Below are 16108 nucleotides of genomic sequence, written 5' to 3'. Positions count from 1 at the left end.
CCATAATACACACCACCAGGCTCAGCCATCCCCCAACCCCCACCCCTCTAAAACCCTCAGTTTGTTTCTCAGAGTCCACAGTCTCTCATGGGTTGTCTCCCACTCCAATTTCCCCCAATTCGCTTTTCCTTTCCTTGTCTTAATGTCCTCCGTGTGTTACTCCTTATGCTCCTCAAGTAAGTGAAACCGTATAACTGACTCTCTCTGCTTGACTTATTTCACTCAGCATAATCTCCTCCAGTCCTGTCCATGTTGATACAAAAGTTGGGTATCCATCCTTTCTGATGGAAGCATAATACTCCATTGCATATATGGACCATATCTTCTTTATCCTTTTGTCTGCTGAAGGGCATCTTGGCTCTTTCCACAGTTTGGTGATTGTGGCCATTGCTGCTATAAACATTGGGGTACAGATGGTCCTTCTTTTCACTACATCAGTATATTTGGGGTAAATACCCAGTAGTGCAACTGCAGAGTCATAGGGTAGCTCTATTTTTAATTTCTTAAGGAATCTCCACACTGTTTTACAAAGTGGTTCCACCAACTTGCATTTCCATCAACAGTGTAAGGAGGGTTTCCCTTTCTCCACATCCTCTTCAACACTTGTTTTTACTGTCCTGTTAATTTTGGCCATTCTAACTGGTATAAGGTAGTATCTCAATGTGATTTTGATTTGAATCTCCCTGATAGCTAATAAGCACCCAGCTCTTGATTTCAGTTCAGGTCATGATCTCAGGTCATGAGACTGAGCCCCGCACGTCCACACTCAGTATGAAGTCTGCTTGAGATTCTTTCTCTTCCTTTCTCTCTGCTCCTCCCCCGCCTTGTATGCTCTCTAACATACATACATACATACATACACAAATAAATAAAATCTTTTAAAAACCCCCCAAAATTACTAAAACATTGATTACACTGATTATATACCCTGTTCATGGGTTTTAATAGGACTTCCTTCACTTCACAACAGCCCTCTGAATCAGTTTAAAGTAATTAAATTATTTGCTCAGTAATGTTATGCAGATAAGCAATGGACCTCAGAATTTAAACCCAGGGGCTTAATTACTATTATTTTTGATATACAGCAATTGATTATATAACTCCTCATCAAAAAATACAAGCAATTCTCATGCTATGCTTCTTTCCAAGACTCATCAGCTGGAAGTGACATGAGAAACCATGGGTAACGATGCCCTCATTTTATTTTTAGTTCTCAACTTAACTTTGATGCCAAACAGGCTATAATCATTGAGTGGAATTTAGTAAAAGGCTAGGTGGCAGTCAAGACATCTGCCAGTCTACAGAGAAATGCCTGGCACCAGAGGGTGGAAGGTAACCAGGAGCATGGTGATTTGCTTCACAGAGGGGCTGGGGCCACTGGCTGCTTAGAGACTAGGGACTCCCTTCAAGGAGGAACCATTGTGCTAATTACTTGGATCAGTGGGGGCAAGTGCAGCAAGAAAAGTATTAATGGCTTTTTAAAGCCCCAGGAGATTTTCTATTACCCAGACAGCACCTTAGGGAAGCATTTGCCTTGCAAAAGGGGTTCACTCACCACAGGGTACCTTTAAATATCCAGCTTTCTGAAGGAGTATGAAATGTGTTTGGTTTTGGAAGTTTCCTCTTTGCACAGCTTGACAAAACCATGCATGTAATGGCACAGAACTAAAGTAGGGCATCTTCAGAGTGCCTTTATAACACTAGGATCTATGATTCCCCCATAGAGAGGAGGTGAACAGTCGCTTTAATGAAAGGATAAAAATTCTCCAACCAGGGGGAAAAAAAATCCTTACTCTCCTTTGCTATCCCACAGTGGGAGTGAACAGAGTTTCCAATCCAGAACTGCAAATCAGATTTGTAAAAACCTCAGAAAATAGTCATGAGAATCTTTCAGAATGCTAAACTAACTTTAAAAAATGCATGATGTAATCACATGATAGCTAATTACTTTTACTTCAGTTACTTAGGGGCTAATTTGTGGGCTCGTCTGTCAACCACTCTTGTGTAAAATAGATTTTTTTTTTTTTAATTCTGAAATTTCCAGAACACAGTTTATTTTTTAATGAGGATTTACTCATAATAATCTAACCCTTTCCAGTGAGAAATACTTTCCCATTTCTCCAATATTTACAATTTCTCTAAAGAATTTAAATGTAACAGAATTATACTCTCCTTCTATAGAGAGAGTATTATATAAAGCATGATCAGTAGTTTTCAGTGTTCTGTGAAAAGTTTTGGGATTCTGTAAGTATTGATTTGATTTTTAATTACCTTAAAATTGGGATGAAAAAAATACTCGTCCATTAACTTGGGTGCTGCAAGTTAGTTTTTCTGTGGTCCTATAAACTATAGTCTCCTAAGGATCCAGGGTGAACCTTGTCTCACAAACCAACAGAAACTGTTACCACTTCAAAAGGAGCATACCTCAATGTAATATAGGCCATATATGAAAAACCCGCAGCTAACATCATACTCAGTAGTGAAAAACTGATAGCTTTTCCTCTAAGATCAGGAATAAGACAAGAATGTTCACTTTTATTCAATATAGTACTGGAAGTCCTTGCCACAGCAATCAGACAAGAAAAAGAAGTAAAAAGCATCCAAAATGGTAAAGAAGCAAAACTTCCCCTGTTTGCAGAAAACATGGTACTATATACAGAAAGCCTTAAATATTACACCAAAAAACTACTGGAACTGATCAGTGAATTAAGTAAAATCACAAGATACAAGATTAATACACAGAAATCTTTACAACATATCTATATACTAATGAGGAAGTAGCAGAGGGAGAAATTAAGAGAACAATTCCATTTACAGTTGCACCAAAAAAGAATATAATACCTAGCAATAACCTTAATCAAATTCATGAAAGACCTATACTCTGAAAATAAAACACTGATAAGAGACTGAAGATGACAAAAACAAAGGGGAAGATTCCATGTTCATGAATTAGAAGAACTAATATTGTTTAAAATGTCTATACTACTCAAAGCAATCCACAGATTTAGTTCATTCTCTTTCAAAATACCAATAGCATTTTTCATAGAACAAATAATCCTAAAATTTGCATGGAACTATAAAAGACCCCAAAAAGCCAAAGCAATCTTGAAAAAGAAGAACAAAACTGGAAGCATCATAATCCCAGATTTCAAGATCTATGACAAAGCTGTGGTAATTAAAACAGAATGGTACTGACACAAAAGCAGACATATAGATCAATGTAACAGGATAGACAGTGCAGAAACAAACCCATACTTTTAGAGTCAATTAATCTTTGACAAAGGAGGCAAGTACAATGGGAAAAAGACAGTCTCTTTAACAAATGGTGCTGGGAAATCTGGACAGGTACGTGCAAAAGAATGCAATTGGACCACTTTCTTAGACCATATACAAAAACAAACTCAAAATGGATTAAAGACCTAAATGTGAGACCTGAAATCATAAAATTCCTAGAAAAAAATTTCGTTGACATTGGCTATAAAAACATTTTTCTAGATATGTCTCCTCTGGCAAGGGGGAAAAAATCCAATTACTTTTGAGAGTACACCAAAATAAAAAGCTTTTGCACAGTGAAGGAAACTATCAACAAAACAAAAAGGCAACCTACTGAATGGAAGATGTTTGTAAATGATGTAACTGATAAGTCGTTATCCAAAATATATAAAGAACTTATACAATTCAATAAAAACCAAATAATCCAATTAAAATTGGGCAGAGGAAATGCACCGACATTTTTCAAAAGAAGACATAGACAGACAAACACATGGAAAGGTGTTAACATCACTCTCCATCAAGAAAATGCAAATCAAAACTACAATGAGATATTTATAACTGTCAGAATGGCTAAAATCAAAACTCAAGAAACAGTGTTAGCGAGGACGTGCAGAAAAAGGAACCCTCACACACTGTTAGTGGGAATACAAACTGGTGCAGCCACTGTAGGAAACAGTATGGAGGTTCCTCCAAAAACTAAAAATAGAATTACCATATGAGCTAGTAATTCTACTACTGAGTCTTTACTCAAAGAAAATAAAAACATTAATTTGAAAAGATAAATGCACCCTTATGCTTACTGCAGGTTTATTTACAACAGACAAATTATGGAAGCAACCAAGTGTCCGTCAAGCAGTGAATGGATAATGAAATGATGTGTGTGTATAAATGTATAATGGAATATTCGTCATAAAAATCTGAAATCTTGCCATTCACAACAACATGGAGAGAGCTATAGAGTATAATGTTAACTGAAATAAGTTAGAGAAAGACAAATACTATATGATTTCACTTGTATGTGGTATTTTTTTAAAAAGATGTACTTATTTGACACAGAGAGAGGGAGAGGGCAAGCACAAGCAGGGGGAGCGGCAGGCTGGGGAGAAGCAGTCTCCCACTGAGCAAGAAGGCTGACGTGGGGCTTGATTCCAGGACCCCAGGGTCATGATCAGAACCAAAGGCAGATGCTTAACCAACGGAGCCACCCAGGCACCCCTGTATGTGGAATTTATGAAACAAAACAAATGAACAAAGAAACAAAAGACAACAAAAAACCAGACTATATATTCTATATTTAATAGAAAACAAAATGGTAGTTGCCAGAGGGGAGATGGGTTGGGATGGTTAAAACAGATGATAGTATTAAAAGTACACTCATTGTGATGAGCATTGAAGGAATGTACAGAATTGATTGAAATGCAGCCAGCCACACATACACACAAGAACAAGAAAAACTGTTACCACTTGTAGCTACTTATAATTAATTGTTTTCAAATACTTGACAAACAAAACAAAATACAAAGTGAAAGCCCCTTTTATTTATTCATTAATTTTTTCAAATATTTTATTTTTAAGTAATCTGTACACCTAATGTGGGGATCAAACTCACAAGCCCTAGATCAAGAGTTACTCACTCTACTGACGGAGCCAGCCAGGCCCCTCAAACCAAGGTCCTTGTAAACTAAGTCCTTCTGTTGTTCAAATTAGTCTTCATCCTTCACTAACTGTCCCTACAAGAAGTATAAATTTCAAGTCACACCGCTCTATTTATTTATTTGACAGACAGAGATCACAAGCAGGCAGAGAGGCAGAGAGAGAGGAAGGGAAGCAGGCTCCCTGCTGAGCAGAGAGCCCAACTCGGGGCTCCATCCCAGGACCTTGGGATCATGACCTGAGCCGAAGGCAGAGGCTTTAACCCACTGAGCCACCCAGGCGCCCCAAGTTACACCGTTTTATAATATTGAAAATCTTTTTACATATTGGAGGCACTTATCATGTGAGGTTATTCCTTGCTAGAAAATACAGATCATCTGTATTATATGGGCTGGATCATCTCTAAAAGTGATGTTAGTTCTGATGTTGTTAGCAATATTAAAAATAGCTAAAATGACTTGATATATGTTAAATCTTAAAAGACCAGAATATTGTGGGGCACCTAGGTGGCTCAGTGGGTTAAAGCCTCTTCCTTCAGCTCAGGTCATGATCCCAGGGTCCTGGGATTGAGACCCAAGTCGGGCTCTCTGCTCAGCGGGGAGCCTGCTTCCTCCCCTCTCTCTGCCTGCCTCTCTGCTTACTTGTGATCTCTGTCTGTCAAATAAATAAATAAAATCTTTAAAAAAAAAGAAGACCAGAGTGTGTTGCAAAATTATCCATAAAACTATGAAAAATCTGCCAGTTATCAGAACTTCTACCATCACCTTTTGAGCCTTAGTTTAAAAGACAGTGCCTCTTTTTGCTACCATGAGGCTTGAGCACAGAAATGTTTAAATAGTAGTATGTCCACGAAACAAGATGCTGGGTCTAAGGTGAAACTAGACAGCATACATTTATGGCGGATGACCACTTTTTTGTTCTTATCAAATTTCTGAAATCCAGTCAAGTCATCAAATTCCATCGTCTCTTATCTTATTCCAACTAGGAAAACTCTAGGAGAATCTCCTCTTGTCAAGTTGCAACAGCTCTCAGCTTCTAGAAACACGGCTTTATTCATTAAATGGAGTTTATTGTCTGGAGAGTGAGAAGTAAGTAGGTGCGAGCCCTCACGAACAGACAAAGACTTTTCCAACACTACCCTGCAAGGCAAAGCATAATTTAAAGCCAGTTATGCCAGCGGCTACAGGCTAGAAACGAGATACTAAATATAACATAAGATCTATCTTTAACACATAACTCCTCTTGCAATAGAACTCTGGAGTAAAACTGAGCTATTGTTCTCACAGTCCTGCTTGGATAAAGGTATCCCTGTTCACTGTGTCCTCTGGTTTTCCAACCACAAATTCCCTCCTCTTCCCTTTCATGTCAAACGGTTTTCTTCAGCACAAGAATAGTGAGTGAACATTCTTTGGTAGACCAAAGCTTTAAATATAGAAACAAAACAAAACAAAACAATGTCATACCACTGGATGGTGATCTAACCATCTTCTGAATTTAGCCGGCCTTGGGTCTCCAAACCTTCATGCATTTGGCTATTCGTTAGGCTTTTCATATTAATATGTTAGAGTAAGATAGCTCAAAGAGTTATTTTCAAAATAATTTTCTCTGCTGGAAATTCTTGATGAATTTCCAATTTCCATGTTTTGCTTTTACATTTATTGGATCGGTCACAATGAGCTAGAATATGCAGCAGTTACAAACAGTTCCAAAAACTCCATGACTTAAGAAACTAGAAGAATCTTTGCTACACATTCTCCTGGTGTAAGAAGAACTAGCAGGGGCTCTGCTCACCAGAGACCCTAGGGGACTGGAAAGAGGGAAGTACCTGTGCTAACTGATCACATGGCAACACAGTGGGAATGTGGCCTCTCACGTGAACTCCCGAAACTTCTGCCAGAAATAACCCCTGGTTACTTGAGTCCCATTTCTTTGGACCAAACAAGCCATATGACCACACCTAACTTCAGAGGGGACAAGAAAGGGCCACTCTACCTCATGAGCAAGGGGCAAAATGACAATACTCAAAACTGCTCCGATGACTCTTCCAAATGGACAGGCAGGCAACACACTGAAACAAAGACTTTTCCTGATCCTCAGTAGACTTACTGTTTACTTCCAATCCCTCTTGAATGAGGTTGAGAGGCTTTTGATGTGGAATTTGCAAGGGCAATGAAAAGCTACTCTCTGTGTTGCTGAAACATGAAGCTAACCATTTGGAGGGACTCCACATGGAGGAGCAGCTGATCGTCTGGAAATCAAGGTGGATCGGCCCCTACTTTCTACCTATGAGGTCTAGGGGACAGCATGTTAACCTTGCTGGAAATTCAGATTCTACCTCTGTAAAGCTGGGACATTACTCCATCTGGGAGGCAGACATGAGACAAATATTTCAACAAATATTTCTGAGTGCTCTGCTCTCTGATGTGAGAGCTGAGGTAGGGATATGCCAGAACTTTGCACAGAAACCTCCACAAGGTAGGTGCTCAGAAAATGGACAGGACTGCCAGGATTTACCACATAAACCAGGAATACCTCAAACTCTTCCCCTTGTAAAAGCCAGTGAGCAATTCCGTAACAAGATATGCTTGGCTGTACAGTTCTTCAAGATTCTATAATTTCACCAAGGCTTTGGCTCTACCTTTACCAAAACATCATGTGGCTCTATTTCTTTGCCTAACTATGTGCAGCACTGATAGTTGGATTTTCTCCCAATTGCCTGAGCATTTATTTCTTAACTATTTTCAATCCAAAATAGAGCTAAAATATTTGAATTGATCTAACAGAAATATTTACAAAGTTATTAACTAATCAGTTTTACATGACAGGAAGCCTCATACCTAGGGATGTCATTATAGTGGTCGAATATCAGCCAGGCACTTGGTAAATGCATTTAAGGAAAGAGAGGAAAAGGACTGAGGTCCTTTGATCTGATAGTGTTATGGGCATTGAACTGTGTCCCCAAAAAAGGCTGGTTGAAGTCCTAATCCCTAGTACCTGTGATGTGACCTTATTTGGAAACAGAGCTTTTACAGATGTAATCACATTAAAATGAGGGTATTAAAATGAGGGACTACCCTACTCCATTATGACTACTGTCTTTGTAAGAAGAGAAAGCAGAGACCACGGGACCACGTAAGGACACAAGGACATACACACACAGAAAGAAGGAAGCCTTTGAAAGGGGCTGAGATTAGAAGTTACACGGCCACAAGCCAAAGAAAGCCCAGAGCCACCAGAAGCTGGAAGGGCAAATAGAGATTCTCCGCTACAGGTCAGAGGAAGCATGGTCCTGCTGACATGAGTTTTGGGCATCTAGCCAATAAATTTCTGTTGTTTTCAAAGCCACCCAGTTTGTGGTAATTTGTCATGGCAGACCCAGGAAATGTACACAGTCTGGAACCAAGAGATGCTAACACGTGGAAGAAACTTATGAGTGTTGTCAAGGAAATGGGGCAAGAGGGTGGTCACTCTTTAGCAAGAGTGTCAAAGCATCGCTGAAAGAACTAGGGCAGGAACTGGACCTTGGGAAATGCCCAGTTTGGATACTGAAGAGCTGTGAGGCTCTGGGCTTCAGGAACTCATCTCTAATGTCCTGAGTTATTCTCTGTGGTGGGAAAGGCAAGATGTGGTCACTGCCCTCAGGAGACGGAGCAGTCGCTGTGGTGTAGGAACTGTGATGAGGGCTCCGGACAAACACACCACCATGCCGATGAGCACTTCCTGCACAGGGAGTCACTTACTCCTCACAATGACCCAAAGCTTTTCCACATTCTAAATATGAAAACTCTGAGAAACAAAAAGAAACTTGCTCCGAGTGACGGGGCCAACACTAAATCCAGGCACTCTGACCCCAGAACTGGTATTCTTTCCTGAGGTTAACAACTCACAGCTGACAACAGTGCTGTGATGAGAAACTACCCCCCTCCACTCCTCCCAGATCACACTTCATGTATAAAAGAACACTAGCCTTTATCTAGCAAATCAATGCTTTGGGTTTGGGGATTTAGTGCCCTTAAGCTCTTTCCTAGAAAGAAGAGATTCAACTAGCTCTATTATAATTTTTTTCCTCTACATTTGCATTTTCATTAAAAAAAATGAGTATGAAATTAGTCAGTATAAGTGTATCTTTTTTTTATTTTTTTTTTTTTTTTATTTTTTATAAACATATATTTTTTATATACATATATTTTTATCCCCAGGTCTGTGAATCACCAGGTTTACACACTTCACAGCACTCACCAAATCACATACCCTCCCCAATGTCCATAATCCCACCCCCTTCTCCCCAACCCCCTCCCCCCGGCAACCGCTTAAGTGGGTAGAAGAGTATAAGTGTATCTTAAAGAATATTGATATTTATGGTCTTCAGAACTTAAGATTAGGGAAAGTCTCTTTTCCTTACGGGTAAAGCAGGTCTATAGGTGAAAATACTATGTCTCTCAAAGAAATAATGAAAATGGGGGCTCTTGGGTGGCTCAGTGGGTTAAGCCTCTGCCTTCGGCTCAGGTCATGATCCCACGGTCCTGGGATGGAGCTCCACATCGGGCTCTCTGCTCAGCAGGGAGCCTGCTTCCCCCTCCCTCTCTGCCTGCTGCTCTGCCTACTTGGGATCTCTGTCTGTCAAATAAATAAAATCTAAAAAAAAAAATAATGAAAATGTTAGCAGACTCAGATGTTAAGATGGAAAAGAAAATCTGATTCCTTTCTCGTTTAAGTCATATTAATTATACATATTAACACAGCCTGCATATCAGCATGATCACTCCCCAAATCCCACAGATGGCAGCAGCGTAGGTCCTACTGACCCACAGTGGTGGTGGCCATGCTTACCGGGAACTCACCTCACTGTGTTACCTGAAGACAGCTTAATCCAAATGCCATCCACCTCTGAGGCTTACCTCAAATCCTCTCTTCTACAAAGCCTTTCCCAGTCACTTCAGCCTTCCATGCTAGCCTGAGTTTTTCAATATTGTAAGCCATTCTGCATATTCCTCAGAAACTCTGTCATGCCTCACACAGTACAGAGGTTCAACTGACGTTTTTCATGAAAGAATCGCAAAGAGAAAGGAGTGGGAGGTATGGTAGCATCTACTGCCAAGGCAGAATCATAGTTAGAAAAAGTCCTTAGTTCCTAAGATAATTCTCTCTCCTCGGGAACTCAGGTATTACAACTACAAGGCAAAGCATGCCCATGCCATATTTATCATTAATTCACAAATATTCATGAAGCATCCACTGCCTGCCAAGTACTTTGATAGGCACAGAAGTTTCTACAGGGAACAGAAGAAACATTCCTGTCCTCATGGAGCCTGCGCTCTAATGACAGCACAGACAACAAATAGAAAAAACAGTAAACTATGTAGCATGTTAGAAGGTCCTAAGGGCTAAGAGAAAAACAGAGCCAATAAAGGAACTGGGAATGGCATTTGGAGCTGGCCTGAGTAGTGATATTTGAGCAATGAAAGTAGGTTCCATCACCCTGAGAAAGAGCTAGAGAAAAGTTTGGGGTGAGAATAGTAGGAAATGTGCCTGGACAGATAAAGGAGGGACTGACTATGTGGGGCCTTGAAGGCTGTAAGGACTCTGGCTTTCACCATGAAGCTGGGGGACAGCCTCTAGGGACTTGGAGCAGAGAAGGGACATGATCTTATTTGCATTTATCACCTTCTTCTTGCCTACCCACTTCCTTAAGATGCTAAGACTCAGCTGAAAACTTCTCAGACACATAAATCCCAAATAAACCACAACCGGAGTTTTTTTTTTTTTTTTAATTTTTTAAAAGATTTTTTATTTATTTGAAAGAGAGAGACCACAAGTAGGCAGAAAGGCAGGTAGAGAGAGAGGGGAAAGCAGGCTCCCCGCTGAGCAGAGAGCCGGTTATGGGGCTCGATCCCAGGACCCTGAGTCCATGACCCGAGACAAAGGCAGAGGCTTAACCACTGAGCCACCCAGGCACCCCCACAACAGCAGTTTGATTGTTACCCACAGGAGGAGAAAGCCAATCACAGTGATGCCAGTAAAAAAGTACATGGACATTTTTAATCACTGACTGGCATAACTTGCCCTAGTTGATTTTTCACATATATAATTCTGTGAGAGAAAACATACAATAGTGAAAAATTAAATGAATTATAAAAATTCTGAATTATACTCCAAGAGGAGAAAATTCTTATCTTCAATACAGGGCTAGTAAGTCTGACTTGCTTAAATGAGGAAAAGGAAGAGTTGTAGGAGGAGATGTGATGCTGAAAGCATAATGGGGTGTTCTACTCCCCAAGGAATGATGTGGTGTATGGGGATGCTAAAAGGAAAAAAGGGAGAAGGTGGCTGCCTTGCTAGACTATGTGGAAAACAAGGGAAGGAATGATGAAGGAAAAATTTGAAACAAATGCTGCTCTAGTAAAAACCAGAAGGATCCATTAAGAAGGTAATTTTGTCATTCTTCAGGTTAATGTTGGTGGGTGCAGGTATGAACTGCTAGGCAAGTTTTGAAACATTCAAATCAAAAGCACAATTTTGGCATTTCACAACAGCAGAGCATTCCAGATGCACCATATTTTAAAATCTGAACATGGTTTCTTTTAACAGTGTTAAGTCTTTCATAATCCTCCTACTGTAATGCAAGGTCATTGAAATTGGGAGGACTCCACTTCCAAAATTAATTATAAAAATAATGGTCATAAGGTGCTGCTTCAGTGAGAATGTCCTATGATGAACCATAGTCTAAAAAAGTCCTTTGTTCAGATCACTGATTTTTAAAGTCCTTACCGCTGACACTAAATAAATGCTTTATTTTCTAAACTGAAAGCCCTTGGCCATCATTATTTGATTTGTGTTTAAAGTATTTCTGTGGAAACTGAAGGAGAACAAATCTGTATCTTATGGATTATGATACTCAGGTCTAAAGTTTCTAGAAGATTCAGGTTTTCAAACTTCTATCCCAGTTACTTATCCATCAGATTTATCAACAACAGGGTAAAAGGCCAGTTCTATTATATATCTTTGTCCAGGAATAGAGCATTGAGAACACATAAGGCTACAAACATGTACACTTAAAAGAGTATCAGCTGTAGTCTAATAGCTGTACTGGGTATTATATAGCTCATCTAATTTGAGCTTTCAAGTAAGTACATAGGAAAAATCTGTTGCACTTAAATATTATGCTTTGTAACCATTAGGGAATTTATTTTCTTAAGATAATTAAACCAAAATGCATTTTAAAACAGAAGGGATTTACCTTCCAGCTCATTAATTTACTGGGTTTGGCAACACTGGAAAAAAATAATTCTCATACTGTAGTCGGATTCTGCCTTGCCAATCAGGCATATTGGATGTTCCCAAAATACATTTGGATTTTCTTGAAAATTCTTCAAAACAATTGAACTTTAATTTATTTAAACTGTTTTTAAGAATCATAAGTGGAATAATTAAGAGATTATAGATGTTCAAATGCTTTTAAGTTCCTTGGTTATTTGTAGCCTACCAAGTGAGCTGAAAAGCTGTTAAATCCTAAAGACACCATGAATTTAATATCGATGTTGGATACTGATATGGATAGTTTCCTAGATACTTTGATGGCTATTTTAAATAACAGATTTCAAATAGACATGCTCTTTGGTTTAATATTAAACTAATGTTTGGTTCTTTTCTTCCCTCCCCCTTTTTAGAGTAGAAGTTTATGTCATTATACAGTAATACTTATATGGTATAAAAGCATATTATTTATATATGAAGAAGTAAACTCAAATTCATCTTCCAAAAAACACAAAGTTGGGTCCATAAGATTGCTTCCCCCCACTTTTTTTTTTTTTAAAGATTATTTATTGGGCGCCTGGGTGGCTCAGTGGGTTAAGCCGCTGCCTTCGGCTCAGGTCATGATCTCAGGGTCCTGGGATCGAGTCCCGCATCGGGCTCTCTGCTCAGCAGGGAGCCTGCTTCCGTCTCTCTCTCTCTGCCTGCCTCTCCGACTACTTGTGATTTCTCTCTGTCAAATAAATAAATAAAATCTTTAAAAAAAAAAAAAAAAAAAAAAAAAAGATTATTTATTTATTTATTTGACAGACATATCTCAAGTAGGCAGAGAGACAGGCAAAGAGAGAGGGAAGCAGGCTCCCTGCTGAGCAGAGAGCCCAATTCGGGGCTCCATCATAGGATCCTGAGACCATGACCCGAGCAGGAGGCAGAGACTTTAACCCACTGAGCCACCCAGGTGTTCCCATAACATTGCTTCTTCACCAGTCGTCACTTCAATGATACTTACAATCCAAAGCACCATAAAACATAAAAGGATAAAGAGAAAATATATGGCTTTAATGACTAAGCCTAAGCCTCTCTAAAGTTCAGAAAGCAAAGGTCTCCTCTCCTAATGGTGTGTGTACAACAACATGTTCCAAATACTAGAGAATAAATGGCTTAACTGGGTAAGAAAGAAAGAAGGCTGATCAGAAAGTATGCGAACTATCACCCAAGTGTCAAAGGAAAGGGAGCTCCCCTGAAGGCAAGGAGTTCCAATTGCTTGTCACTTTCTGCTAACAGCCAGAGAGCAGAAGAGCAGGAGTTCAGAGCTCAAACTCTTGAGAGTAGAACAGCTTATGTTCAAATCCTGGCTTGCAATGAGCTAGTGGAGCTGAAGGGCTATGTTCCAACTTCTAGGGGGCTTACAACGTAGGAGACTGATAAACAAGTTTGCATTGACTGCTGACAGAGCCCTAGCTTTCCAAATTAAGGTGCCTTGGAAGCACGTAGAAGGCTTGTCGAACCCATTGCTGAGCCTGCTCCCAGAGTGTCTGATTCAGCAGGTCCAGGGTGGGGCCAGAAAACCTGCATTCCTAGTAAATTTCCAAGTGATGGTGATGCTGCTAGTCTGGGAGCCGCAGTAGGAGAAAAGACGGAAATAGAATTAGGGAAGTTTGATATTTCCTAGATATTCTAAGTGAGAAATGCCAAAAGACCCAAGAGGAAGGGAGGGTTGATCAGTCTTAGTCTGTCACAAATGATCCATACCCACTAAGAGAAACTTCAGCGGGGAACAGGAAACAAAGGATGAAGAAGAATTTAGTTTATGGGTAGGGTCAAGGCAGAGAGGAGAAATGCTCTATTTGGTACTACTTTCAGTTCCTAAAGAATACTGTTTTATTGCAGAAAAAGCTTTTAACTTTGCTACTACGGGAGTGCCTTGCCTGTCAAGCCTCCTTTAAAATGCTGGGAGAGTTCTTGCTTTTAATATCCCAACTGAGCTCCAACTGAGGAGGAAGCTTCCTGATCCAGGCCAGCACCACCTCTCACCGGATTACTGTGGTAATCACCACCTAGTCTCCTGCTTCCGACCCGGCCCCCTTGAGGTGAACTTTAACACAGAACCCCACTGAGATACTTAAAAAGGACCAATCAGACTATGTCACTCCTGAGTGTAAACCTCTCCAATGCCTTCCCAGGCCCTGAAAGTAAAATCCCAATGCTTTCTAAGCCCTGCATGATCTCACTCTGTGTGGGTGGCTAGCAGGTACCCAGTGAGTTCATTAAGAGAATGAATGATAAGGACCTGAAGCATACTGTGATTGGACTTGAAAGCGTACTGTGATTACATGATAGAGGTGCAGTCCCTTTCCTCTCCCCCATGTACTTTATCCTTGAACACGCTTTCCACCTCAATAAACCGAAGGCATATGACTTGTCTCGTCTAAACTGGCCATGTGTTTATTAACCACAGCTGGGAAGTGTGGGCTGGGAACCCAATGCGGGTGGGGCCCCAATCATATCTTCAGGAAATCAGGGATAAGGGAAAGCTGGTAGGAAGGGAATGAAGTAGGGAAGATGATGTCCAGTGCTCAATCAGGATTATCTATCCAAGGAAATTTAGTCTCAGCGGAATTTCAGGGAAACTGATTAAATCCAGTATTTACAAACTAGCTGTATTATGGATAAGACCTAGAAGATTTCTGATCAGACAGAATCAAATAGAGCTCCCAGAAGTTTCGGGTAGGAGTAAGGCAGAAGACAGGAAATGGTGATGGAATGGACGCCTTTGAAATGGACAGTTTTCTTTGCTAAGGTTGGGGGGCAGGGACGAATGACAAGCGGACTGCAGAAGTCATGTGCTTAAAAATTATTTAATGTAATTCCAAATGACTTCTCATTTCAATCTACATAGTGGGTTTGGGGAAATAAAATGACCAGGGTTGGAAAGGCGGTGTACCACGGAGACAAATGAGCTATTAACTGTGTCATCAGCTCAAAGTCAAACAGGAAATGCGTTTGTGACTACTGTGTAAACATGTATTGGAAAGCACCACCCTGCTCCCAATCCCTGGACAAACGTCTCCCTCACTGACATTCAACACCACAGGGAACTTCCCTTTATGTGGAAGGGTTTTAAAAAGGTCATTTCGGTGAATATTGTCCCTCTGTGGTTAATTTCTGTAAGAGTGGAATAAAAACCTCCAAAAAATTAGGAATTAAATATTAAAACTTAAGCAGTTGGATAAAACCTTTAGCTTTATTTTTCACAGCCAACCATGGAAGATTTACTTGTAGAGGTGAACTGCTATTGTAGAAAACTAGTTTTTAATACTTCTTCTCTTCACATGCCCAAATTAATTCAAGGAGACTCAAAGCACTGAATCTGACTGAAATTAAGGTGAGCGTTTTCTGGTGCCATGATTAATGGGAGTGTGTGAAGAGTTTGCCAGTTCTGGTTGAGTGGCACCAGAGCACAGCCGAATGGGAGGTGATCTCATTTCACTCGAGAATGAGAAAGCCCTCTCATTGGCAGTAGTGGAGCATTACCAAGGTTACTCAGTATCAAATAGCCAGCTAAGATTCTAAACCAACACCGAGAGACTTCAGTGGTACCGAGAGTGATAACAAACCTTATCCACAGTACCTTCAATGTAGCGTTTTTATGCTGCACTGAGGGCAACACAGAGGCCACTCAAGTTACTCACTTTATCAGGAATTAAAACAGAATTGCTGAAACAGCAGTCTAGCCGTGGACACAAAAACAAAACAAAAAGCCTTTTGTTGAAACAATCCCCAGTGTTTTGTTAAGACCTGGATCATTTAAATGACTGTCTTCCCTAGTCTATCTTTTGTGTGTTGCTTACCATTAAAAAAAAAAAAAAGGCACCATGTCTCTTAACCTAGTGAAAAAGCAGTGATTGTTCATTTTCTCTTGCTCTTGCAT

General features: G+C 40.1%; 1 protein-coding gene across 6 annotated transcripts in view; it reads right to left on the bottom strand.

The window, feature by feature from the left end:
* The window catches only part of NHSL1 (NHS like 1), a 231354-nt gene that overhangs the window by 39826 nt on the left and 175420 nt on the right, over nucleotides 1–16108 (bottom strand). The window lies entirely within an intron of this gene.

Source organism: Mustela lutreola, chromosome 6 (genome assembly GCF_030435805.1).
Source record: "Mustela lutreola isolate mMusLut2 chromosome 6, mMusLut2.pri, whole genome shotgun sequence".
Taxonomy (NCBI): Eukaryota; Metazoa; Chordata; class Mammalia; order Carnivora; family Mustelidae; genus Mustela; species Mustela lutreola.
This window is presented reverse-complemented; position numbering and strand designations above follow the sequence as displayed.